General features: G+C 47.5%; 1 long non-coding RNA gene across 2 annotated transcripts in view; it reads left to right on the top strand.

Moving 5' to 3' along the window:
* Window positions 1–12,117, top strand: part of LOC113900988 — an 80,462-nt gene that overhangs the window by 66,739 nt on the left and 1,606 nt on the right. The window contains exon 10 of one of the 2 annotated variants that reach the window (XR_003513275.1): window positions 7,234–8,262. The exons of the other annotated variant lie outside the window; for it this stretch is intronic. This is a non-coding gene — a long non-coding RNA (uncharacterized LOC113900988). Of the gene's footprint in view, window positions 1–7,233; window positions 8,263–12,117 lie in introns of those variants that run through there. 2 annotated transcript variants of the gene reach the window in all.

Raw genomic sequence — 12,117 nt, 5'->3', positions numbered from 1 at the left:
CCTGCAGCTGAGGCGGCCCTTATTTTTCTGTTTTGATTTGATGTCCTTGCTTGTAGTTACCAGGCTCCTTGTAGCTCGAGGGTTGTCAGACTGGGATAAGATGGCAAGAGATACAGTGATTCATATTAATAAAAAAGAAGAATTAAATCAGAAACCTATTGTTTAGTTAGTCCTCCTGGAGGTCTGATTATATTCAATTATATCCTAAGTAGAGGAGAAGCTGCATTTTTACCTCCTCCCATGCTGCTATGCTCCTATGCGCACCTCCTTTGCTGCACGCTGCTCATCTTTAACGGTGCACAGGGATCGTCCGAAAGCCCCAAAGGGTCCTGAGAGATGCTGGGTTATCAAGTAGAAACAAACATTCCCCAAGTGCCCTCTGCTTCACACCATCTGTGGTTCTGACGACACAGCCAGTGGGAGTCGGCAAGGGGCTCTGCTCCTCCCGGTCCTTCGGGGACCGCTGGCAATGGAGAGTCAGTCTCCACCTGGGCACCCATGATCCCCACGGACTGAAGAAGCCATCTTGCAAGGCTTTCACCACGGCAATGAAATCTCCAGCTCAGATGAGCCGTCCCCAGCACTTAGTCCAGAGGCTGCAGCCAACAGCCAGCCCTGGGGGTTTTGTCTCTAGGGCCCAGGAGAAGGAAGAGGCAAACCAGCCACCCGCCAGCCAGGACTATCCTGCATAAGCTCTCCGGGATGAGGGGAGGGGCATACCTGCCAAAACAAACAAACAAACATCAAAAAACAGAGCAGCAAAGTATATTCAAAATTTTGGTGGTGGTGGTTTAGTTGCTAAGTTGTGTCCAACTTTTTGTGACCCCATGGACTGTAGCCTGCCAGGCTCCTCTGTCCATGGGATTTCCCCAGGCAAGAATATTGGAGTAGGTTGCCATTTCCTTCTCCAAGGGAATCTTCCCAATTGAGGGATTGAGTTTTGGTCTCCTGCATTGCAGGCAGATGCTTTCCTGACTGAGCTACCAGGGAAGCCCAAATGTTTTTATTGAATAATAAAGTCAAGGATTAATGATTTCAGGGCTTCCCAGGTGACTCTTGGACTTCCCAGGTGGGGCTAGTGGTAAAGAACCCACCTGCCAATGTAGGAGATGAGAGAGATTCAGGTTCAATCCCTGGGTTAGGAAGATCCTCTGGAGAAGGAAATGGCAACCCACTCCAGTATTCTTGCCTGGGAAATCTCATGGACAGAGGAACCTGGTGGGCTATAGTCCATGCTGAAGCTCCAATACTTTGGTTACCTGATATAAAGAGCTACACTTTGGAGAAGACTCTGATGCTTGGAAAGATCAAGGGCAGGAGAAGGGTGCGACAGAGGATGAGATGGTTGGATGGCATCACCGACTCAGTGGACTTGAGTTTGAGCAAACTCCAGGAGATAGTGAAGGTCAGGGAATTGTGGCATGCTGCAGTCCACGGGGTCACAAAGAGTTGGACACGAGAACGACTGAACAATGAATGATTTGACGATAACATACTTCATCATAGCTCCCACTATCGTTTGGGCTGCATGGCCTCAGGCAAATCACTATCCCACGGGGCATCCATTTCATCCCAGACAGAGGTTCAGTGGGTCTGGATCTGTGGTTCTCAAACTCGAATGGGCTTTAGATCAGGGCAGGACTTAGTAAAGCATTAATGCAAGACCTCAGCTCTAGCATCTCTGATTCAGCAGGTTAGCGGAGGCAGGAGGCAGGACTCAGCATTTCTAACAAGTTTCCAAGTGATGCTAATGCTGCTGGTCCAGAGAACACACTTTCAGATGGTCTCTAGCTGAACTTGAGAGTCAGACATAGCCAGAAAACCCAGCCTTTCCTGCACGGGATGAGGTAGAATCCGCTGAGGGAGGTGACTGCTGGCGACAGTAGAATTTTCACGTGGAAATTTGACTGGAAAGCGATTCGTCGGAGCATCACTAACCTTTAACCTTTTCTGAGAGCGCATTTGCATGCTGGGTTGACACATTGCGTTTAAAGACACATCTCAATTACAATATGTGGTCCAGACGGCTGCCCTTGTGGGGACAGAGGCGGCCACTAAACTCTGAGCAATTACTTAAAATTAGACTTGTCAGATTTGTTTAGGTGACCAGGCAAGGACATACATTGACCCAGAGTCACTCTTCCTGGAGAGACATTCTAATGATTTTGTGTATCAGTCAAACTGTTCAAATACTAATGCCGTCTTCATGCTTTAATCACCATTCTAGTCAGATGTCATTTTTAGAAGCCCTTGGGGATTTGCATTCCTTAATGATTCTTCAATATCCAAACCAAGCATTCTTTAATTGGTGTAAATTGAGCAGTGTTCCAATGCAAACAAGGAGAGGGCACACTGATCAATGATGCTGTGCGTGTCTGGCTATTGGAAAGCCATTGCTGTTAGATCAAGTAACAAATCCTCGGCTCCATCCGCCTTGGAGGAAAACCAGCTCGTGGAGCCGACAGATACTGTTGCTAGTTGTCATCATGATTTGGAAGCACTGAACAATTTGAGATCCCCACCCTCATCTTTTAGCAAAAGGGATCAAAAAATCCATCATAAAATGTTCTCTGTTCCAGTGTCAGAAACTGCATGCAGAATCTGCCTGCCAACGCAGGAGACACAAGAGACTTACATCCGATCCCTGTGTCGGGAAGATCCCCTGGAGGAGGAAACGGCAACCCACTCTGGTATTCTTGCCTGGGAAATCCCATGGATTGAGGGGCGTGGTGGGCTACAGTCCATGGGGTCGCAAAGAGTCGGACACAGCTGAGAATGCACACACTGTGAGTTCAGCGAGGAACAGTATCTCTATCTTCTGGCGGTTTGTGTCTGCCTCTCTGCCTCTATTTATAAATTGCAAACAATATACAATTCTTGTTAACTTGACAAGCCATCTTTTTCCATGATTTTTTTTTTTTTGGTCCCAATGGTACATGATCCATCTAATCATCCGAACCGTGGTCGGGAAACATGAAACAAGTGTTCATTCCCTGCTACCTCTAGTAAGATTGAAAAAACTCCAGGCTTTATACTCAAGAAACCCAGGACAAATCCTTCTCATAAATGTGTCAAGCCCACTTTTCACTCCTGTCTTTTTCCATCAGCTCTCTCAAATTGAGTATTTATTACTGGGGTGGGAAGAAAAGGCGGTAGCAGGCCCTTTACAGCCCCCTCGGCTCAGGCCTGCCAGCCTCCTGCTCCTTCAGCTTGGCTTGGACACTATGGGTCTGGTGACTGCCTGTGTTCATTTTTAATCTATCTGGTTTTTGACAGAACGTGCCGGTTCTTGTGGGAGAGTCTCTCAAGTTGATTTAAGGTTGAGTTTTAAAGCGGTCCAGTGCTTCAGATGAGTGGTGAGGAGGAGTAAGAGGCTATTGGCATCCTTGACGACTGCACTTAGGAACTTGGATGTAGAGAGGAGCTTTGGGTGGCTCAGACGGTACAGAATCTGCCTGCAATGAAGGAGACCTAGGGTTGATCCCTGGTTAGGGGGAAGATCCCCTGGAGAAGGGAATGGCTAACCACTTCAATATCCTTGCCTGGAGAAGCTCATGGACAGAGGAGCCTGGCGGGATGATGTAATCCACATGCATTTCCCCAGAAGGTGTACTGATTCCCTTCTGATGCTCTCGCCAAAGGGATTTGAGGGTCTTGGGGGTAAACCTTATGCACATACCCTGGACTCCAGGGTTCACTTACAGGCTCGTCTGGAGGAATGAGACAGAACGACACCTGATAGCCACTTCCTGTGCCGGGAGGTCTCATTGACCAGAATATCACGCTCAGAACAAAAGCACATTCATGCCGGGGAAGCCAAAGGGGGTCAGCATTTCTTTATCTGCACCAACTTGGGAGGGTATCAAAGAGCAGGCTTGGAAAGGACTGTAGAAATAACCTGCCCCCCAACATCTTTGAGGTACCCCCAGGTCTTCAGTGCTGTGGCCCCCTGTCTTACATGTCTTGTTTCTGTCTCCCTTTCTTTTACACTGCCCCCTGCCTTTCTTCCGGAGAAGGCAATGGCACCCAACTCCAGTACTCTTGCTTGGAAAATCCCAGGGGCGGAGGAGCCTGGTAGGCTGCAGTCCATGGGGTCGCTAAGAGTTGGACACGACTGAGCGACTTCACTTTCACTTTTCACTTTCATGCATTGGAGAAGGAAATGGCAGCCCACTCCAGTGTTCTTGCCTGGAGAATCCCAGGGACGGGGGAGCCTGGTGGGCTGCCGTCTATGGGATCACAAAGAGTCGGACACGACTGAAGTGACTTAGCAGCAGCAGCAGCAGCAGCAGCTGCCTTTCTTCAGCCCTGCGGCAGGCATAGAGAACTTGTTACTAAAATTCTTGGTTCCAGTTCTGGCTTCTTCCCTGAGCTTCTTCCCTTCACATGGCTTCTTTCCTGAGCTTCTTCCCTCTCTGGCTTCCCATTTCTTCATCCCTAAATGAAACAGTAGAATGAGATGAACCGTAAGATCCCTTTGGGGCTTCCCACATGGCTCAGTGCTAAAGAATCTGCTTGCCAATGCAGGAGACCAGGGTTCGATCCCCAGGTTGGGCAGATCCCCTGGAGGAGGAAATGGCAAGCCACTCCAGTATTCTTGTCTGGGAAATCCCATGGACAGAGGAGCCTGGTGGGCTACAGTCCGTGGGGCCTCAAAGAATCTGACACGAGTGAGCAACTGAACAACAAGATCCCTTTGAGCTCCAACAGTTGAGGAATTATTTTCTCCAACGCCGGCCCACATGAAAGTCAAGGGAAGATGTACGCGTCTTCGAGCCCCTGGTCTGACTGTTTTTCACGGAAACAAACAACGAAACCAGCACTTCTCAAACTTGCATGTGCATTCAAACTGCCTGGGGTTGGTGTCTGGCTCAGGGGGTCTGGGGTGGGGGCTGGGGTTCTGTTTCCCTGGCTGCTCTCAGTGGATGGGAGCCAGACTGAGTAATGAGGCCTCAGACCAGAAGCTAAGTGAGGGCCAGGGCTTGTCTGCTCTGCTCACCGGTGGCCCCCACACAGCCTGGCTCAGAGTGCACAATGGCCCGAGGTTTGGACACGTGCATCCTGGGGGGAGGTGTTCAGAGCGAAGTCTGAGCCGTGGCCCGCTGGTTCCTGAGCCATGTCGCAGCTTCACATCCCTGCTTTACTTTCTATGGGACTGAAAGGTTTCAGTTGCAGGCTTGGCCCCCGTCTCACTGGGCGTCATACAGGGGTAGGCGCAGGGGACGGGCAGAGACTGGGGGAGGTGCTGGAGGGGAGAAGCAGGGGACCCTGCCCCCTGCATCCTGGCTCCCAGCCCACTGCCCAGGGCCACTGCTCTCAAGCTTATACTTTGTCTCCTTTCTTTTCCCCTTTGGTTGTTCCTCTTTTTTAAAACTTTATTTTGTATTGGGGCATAGCCGATTAACAATGTTGTTTCGGGAGAAAAGGGAAGGGACTCAGCCATACATATACATGTATCCATTCTCCCCCAAGCCCCCTTCCCGTCCAGGCTGCCATGTAACATTGAGCAGAGCTCCCTTTGCTATACAGTCTGTTTTTGTTGGTACTTATTTATTTTTACTTGCTAGAGACATTACATTGAACATTACAGCAATTAAGACTTGAAGCATATAAATCTATGTGTTTGGAAACACGGGCTTCAGTTCGTGTGTGCATGTGTATATGTGTGTGGGCAGACATGCGTGTATGTGTGTGCATGCACACATGCGTGTATGTGTATGTGTGTATATGTGCATGTGTGTCTGAATGTAAGGTCCTTGGAGAGCATTTTATCCAGTGGAGGATGCGGGCACACCCCATGTCCCCTTTAAGACAGACTTAGGGTATGAATAAACCAAGTAAGGACATGAACTCTCTCTCCTGAAGGACAGACCCTTTCTACGTGTAGCCCACTTTTTCTTCCGAAAGAAGTAGCTCCGGGTACCGAGGCCAAAGGAAAAGGCACAGATGAGCCTGATCAAAGTCGCCGTTTGGCAAGTAATTCTCCAAGCACCACTCGACACTTTGGAGGTGCTTGCCGTCATTTGCCTGTCTTTCTGGGACTTGTCTGCCTCTTCTGTCCGTTTGTGAGCAAAGGGCTTCCCTGGTGGCTCAGACAGTAAAGTATGCCTGCCATGTAGGAGACCTGGGTTCGATCCCTGGGTGGGGAAGATGCCCTGGAAAAAGGAATGACTACCCGTTCCAGTATTCTTGCCTGGAGAATCCCATGGACAGAGGAGCCTGTCGGGCTACAGTTCAGGGAGTTGCAAAGAATCGGACATGACTGAGCGCCTAACTTTTTTACTTTCTGCTCCTTTGTAATCTGTTCCACCTGGTAAGTCCGCCCCTGCTTGCCTAGCTCCCTCTGTATTTTGATTTCTCCTCTCCTGCCATCCTGCTGGTTTGGTTCAAAAGGCAATGGGTGTCCCCTAAAGCATGGTGTTCTTGGTCCTACTCTTAAATACAGGAGTTTATTAAAGGGTGGATCGACAGGCTTTCTGGACTATTTGCCCTAATCACTAAAATATTTTGAACACAAACTCCCAATATACACTTGGCAATTTATTATTTGTTATTTCTTGTGCACAGATACCATTGATGATATAGATGATGCTATGCTATGCTAAGTCACTTCAGTCGTGTCCGTCTCTTAGTGACCCCATGGACTGCAGCCTACCAGGCTCCCCCGTCCCCGGGATTCTCCAGGCAAGAACACTGGAGTGGGCTACCATTTCCTTCTCCAATGCATGAAAGTGAAAAGTGAAGGTGAAGTTGCTCAGTTGTGTCCGACTCTTAGTGACCCCATGGACTGCAGCCTACCAGGCTCCTCCGTCCATGGGATTTTCCAGGCAAGAGTACTGGAGTGGGGTGCCATTGCCTTCTCCGGATATAGATGATATATATCATAAAATAAAAATGTGAAAATTCAAAATGATGAGTATGTTAAAGAGATGTAGACTTTCTAATGGAGAAGGAAATGGCAACCCATTCCAGTGTTCTTGCCTGGAGAATCCCAGGGACGGGGGAGCCTGGTAGGCTGCAGTCCATGGGGTCGCACAGAGTCGGACACGACTGAAGCGACATAGCAGCAGCAGCAGCAGCAGCAGACTTTCTAATATTTTCTTCCCATGTCCCACACAGTCCCTTTGGTGACCATAGACAAGACGTGGAAAAGACTTTTCCAGTCTAACTTTAGGGGCCCCAAGGATGCTACAAACTGCTTGCCCCTTCTCAAGGCAGCCCTTCCTTCCACAGCCACCTGTCACCACAGCCGCCGGCTGGCCTCCTGGGAACCACAGGGTGGAAGTCGCTGCTGCAGTGACCTGAGCTGTTTCCTTCCACCCCTTCCCTGGCTCGCAGGTCTCAGTGCAGCTCTTGGAGCCATAGCTGTGTCCTCTATGTTCCCTTTCTTGGGGAGCACCCATCCTCGGCCAGCTGACGAGCCCTTCACCCTGTGGGAAGCTCTGGCCTCTCTCTGCTGCCTGTGGGCCAAGCCGTGTTTGGACTTGGATATTGGCCTTCCAACTGTACAAACACCTGCTTGTTATCACCAAGGGTGGATGGTCTTCTAGGATTGGTCCAAGGTCTCAACTCTTGAAAGGCACAGAGAAGCAAGGATGGGAGACATACAGCATGGACTGTGTCTGTGTGACAGAGCGGAGCCTAGCAGACGGGTGCCTCCAAGATGCAAGTTCCTAGGAGTGGAGGTGCCCTGACCAACCTCCATACGCAGCATCTGGAGCCACGGCCGTTCAGAGGATAGGCTGAATGAATGAATGGGGTATGACATGCATTTGGCCTTCACTTGCTGATAATTGGGAAGCTTCTTCCACCACTTGCTTTGGTTTGGGATCTGACAACACTCTGTCATCCTCACTCAGGTTGTGTCCCGTCCAAACCGGGAAGATGAGACTCAGCTTCTGAGTATAATCTCAGTGATTAATTCAGATGGGAAACTGTGAGCTTAGGGCAAGAAATGTCCTTCTGTGGTTTCCAGCATCTCCTCTGTCCCGTGGCCTTGGAGCCTCCATAGTCCGCAGTGCGAGGCCTGGCTTCTTTCTAGAAATTGATTTCAACATCATACTTTTTTTTTTCCTTCTGTCTCCAGAAATTTTTTTCCTGGCCAGCTTTTTAAAACCCTTGGCCTCAAAATCTTAGTTCCCCACATTCGGCTCCCCCACCTCTCCCCACAAACAAACTGTTACTCGCTCTGGGCTTTCTTTCCAGTGCAACCATCTCTGCTTTGTAAAAGCAATGACAAATTAAACAATTAAACAAAAACTGTATGATTCCATTTATTTATTAATTGAATTATAGTTGATTTACAATATTGTGTTAATTACTGTTATACAGCAAAGGGATTCAAATGTATATGTCTGAATATCTATCTATATACATACATACACATGCTTTTTTTTCAATGTTCTTTTCCATTATGGTTCAATCATAAGATTTTTTAAAAGTCTTTACTGAATTTGTTACAATATTGTTACTGTTTTGGTTTTCGGCCTTGGGCATGTGGGATCTTAGTTCCCTGATCAGGGATCGAACCCTCCCCCCATGCTTTGAAAGGCAAAGTCTTAACCACTGGACCAGCAGAGAAGTCCTTAGCATAGGATATTGGATACAGTTCTCTTTGCTGTACAGTGGGATCTTGTCGTTTAACAGTTTTTTTTTTTTTGTAGTAAAAAAGTACAACATACAATTTATCATCTTTACCGTTTTTACTTGTACAGTTCAGTAGCATTGAGCATACTCATATTGTTGTGAAAAAGAGCTTCAGAAGTTGCAAATCTGAAAGTCTATCCCCGTGAAAGGACAACTCCACTTTTCTCCCTTGCCCAGACGTCTGGTACCACTTTCTCTTGTTGAGTTCGGTTGGTCTAGATACCTCCTAGGAGTGGAATCATACAATATTTGTCTTTCTGTGACTGGCTTGTTTCACTTAGTGTCATGTCTTCCGGTTTCATCTACATTGTATAGTATCTTATGGGCTTTACTTGCTTATAGAGTTGAATAATATATAATTGTATGTACACACTGTGTTTTCTTTATCTATTCATTTTTGATGGACATTTGGGTTTCTTCTACCTCTTGCTGCTGCTGCTGTTCAGTTGCTCAGTCGTATATGACTTTTTGTGACCCCACTGACTGCAGCCCACCAGGCCCCCCTATCCATGGGATTTCCCAGACAAGAATACTGGAATGGGTTGCCATTTCCTCCTCCAGGGGGTCTTCCCGACCCAGGGATCGAACCCAGGTCTCCTGCATCTCTTCCGTTGCAGGAGGATTCTTCCTGCTGAGTCACTGGGGAAGCCCCTATTTTAGTTACATAGTACAGGGATTTTAATGAAAATGACACATTGAAAAGAAGAGATTTACTTAAAGCTTTCTATTGGAGTGCCATGAAGACAGCTGGAAAAAAAAAAAGCAGTTTGGACATTTTCTAATTATAGGTAATTGGCAATTGAATTTTATTAATTTTTTTTGAGTTTTTTTCATGCCAAAAGCTTTTCCCCTTATTAAAGTAATAAACAAGTGTCTGCCTAAAGAGATTATTTTATGGGTCAAATAGCTCCATCTTTGTACCAGTAGCATAAAATTCTGGTTTTAATAATTCAACGTTATGGGGCCTATCTAGAATTTCTTATGGGAAACACACAGAAATCTAGGATCTTACAAAATGATTTATCTTTCATTCATGTTTTAATCCTACTTTTAGTAAAACTTGAATGTTAGTAGATACAGCTGGTACCTCGAAGCCCTGGTCAGTAGGTAATAAGTAGGTTATCATTATCCACAGCATTAGAAGGGCTTCCATGGTGACTCAGTGGTAAAGAATCTGGCTGCAATGCAGGAGACCTGGATTTGACCCCTGGGTTGGGAAGATCCCCTGGAGGAGGGCATGGCAACCTACTCCAGTATTCTTGCCTGGAGAATCCCATGGACGGAGGAGCCTGGTGGGCTATGGTCCATGGGGTCTCCAAGAGTTGGACATGACTGAGTGACTAAGCAGAAGCAGCCCAGAACTAGAAACTCCTTAAAAATGAAATATGCGGGGCAGCCCCCAATGTTTTCTCTTCTGAAACTGCAAAGCAAATAGGAATTGCCTGAGCCTCTGAGGCATCCCACTGAATCCATCTAGTCCCTCAGGTCCTTAGACCATGGCTGGGGTCTCCTGAGACCCTAAGGAGCTTCAAGCATGACATCCCCTGTCAGAAGATTACTGTACGCCTTCTTTTATGCAGCTGAGCCATCAGAGTGTCACATTTACCTCTAACATCTCTGCTTTGTGGTTTTAAAAACCCCACACAAGAATTCTTCTGAAATAGATCTGTCAAGACTCTGAGCTTGGGCTCTCTGATTCCCCAGAGCTATTTGTGGATGGTTCATCTCTCTCAGGGTGAGAGGTTCTGTCTTACTTCACTTGAGGTTCAAGTTTTCCCTGACAACAGACGGTGTGATCATCGCCACTGTGATCTCCTTAAAGGAATAGATGGGATGTAAGAGAAGCAGAAGGGCAAACTGTAAGTATGATCACCTGCCCGACATCACTCATATGCAGAATCTAAAAAGAAACAAACGAACTTATTTATGAAACAGAAACAGATGCACAGACTTAGAGAAAGAACTTATGGTTACCATAAGTGACCATAAGGGTGGGCGGGGAGGGTAGGGGGTTTGGGATGGACACATACACATTGCTGTGTTTAAAGTGGATAACCAACAAGGACCTCCTGTAGAGCAGTGGGAACTCTGCTCAACGTTATGTCGCAGCCTGGATGGGAGGGCAGTGTGGGAGAGAATGGATACATGTGTATGTATGGCTGAGTCCCTTTGCTGTCCATCTGAAACTATCACAATATTGTTAATTGGCTATACTCCAGTGGGTTTCCCAGGTGGCACTAGAGGTCAATACAGAAGACTAAAGGGATGCAGTTTCTACTGTGAAGATCCCTGGAGGAGGGCCTGGTACCCCACTCCAGTATTCTTACCTGGAGAATCCCTTGGACAGAGGAACCTGGTGGACCACAGTCCATAGTGTCACAAAGAGTCAGACACGACTGAAGCGACTTAGCATGCATTCAGAACATAAAATAAGAAGTTAAAAAAAAGAGAAGTAGAAGGACAAACTAAAATATATAGGTGTGATCAGAGGGGAAAAAAACAAGCCAGTATATGAAGTATTATAAGAGTAACATGAATTTTAAAAGTTACACGGAAGGGTAGTAACAAAGGCTTGTTGTTCCTGATGACTTCGGGGTCATGCTGCTCAGAAAGAGGAAGCGGGGGATGTGTGGGCCCACGTGGAGAACCCCGGAAGCCCTTGTCATGCTCTTGCCCAATATCCATTCAATCGGCCCCATCCTTAAGGATTTCTGTACACAGAGGGTGGAGTGAGTGAGGGTGGTCAGCTCCCTGCCGCCTCTGGAACACTGTCTACACGTCCCCTGACCATTACTGTCTGGAAGAGAGCATAAAGCCAGCAGAGAAAGGCTTGCTCCATCACCTGTCAACTCACCCAATTCCGGAACTGGTTGAATGTCCTGGAGGGACAGGTGGGTGGACATCCTGGCATCTCCCTCATCTCTTTCCTGGCAGCTGGGCTCCCCAAATGCAGATGTGGGGCCACCCCCTCTGCTCTGCTGGAAGGGAACGGCTGGCGAGGGTTCTCTGGAGGCTGGACGAGACCATCAGGCTTAGCATACTGGCCTGATGAGATGTTGAAATATTTATTTTTTTGAAGTTCAAAAGTCCTTGTCATGCCCAGGCTGAAGTCTGTGGACATGAGAGGAATTCTTAATCAGAGGGGGCCTACTTCCACTTACTGATGACCTTGGCGTGCAGCAGGCAGAAGGCAAGCGGTGATCTCTGCCTTGCTCTGCCGAGTGGTTTTTTTCCCCTAATAAAACAGAAAGTCTGGGAAACAAAAGAAAGCAATCCAAAACACTCACCTGTTCGGTGGTCTCTCATCAGTGCTTGTATGAAATATTTTCTCATGTGGGTGAAAACAGAAGCAAATAACTTGCCGTTTTACTTATTTTTTTGTTTTTATTAAAAAATATTTGTCTGGGGGCTGCAGTGGGTCTTCTTTGCTGCACGCAGGATTCCTCTAGTTGTGGCCAGTGGGGGCTACTC

The sequence above is a fragment of the Bos indicus x Bos taurus genome, chromosome 11, assembly GCF_003369695.1.
Source record: "Bos indicus x Bos taurus breed Angus x Brahman F1 hybrid chromosome 11, Bos_hybrid_MaternalHap_v2.0, whole genome shotgun sequence".
Classification (NCBI taxonomy): domain Eukaryota; kingdom Metazoa; phylum Chordata; class Mammalia; order Artiodactyla; family Bovidae; genus Bos; species Bos indicus x Bos taurus.
This window is presented reverse-complemented; position numbering and strand designations above follow the sequence as displayed.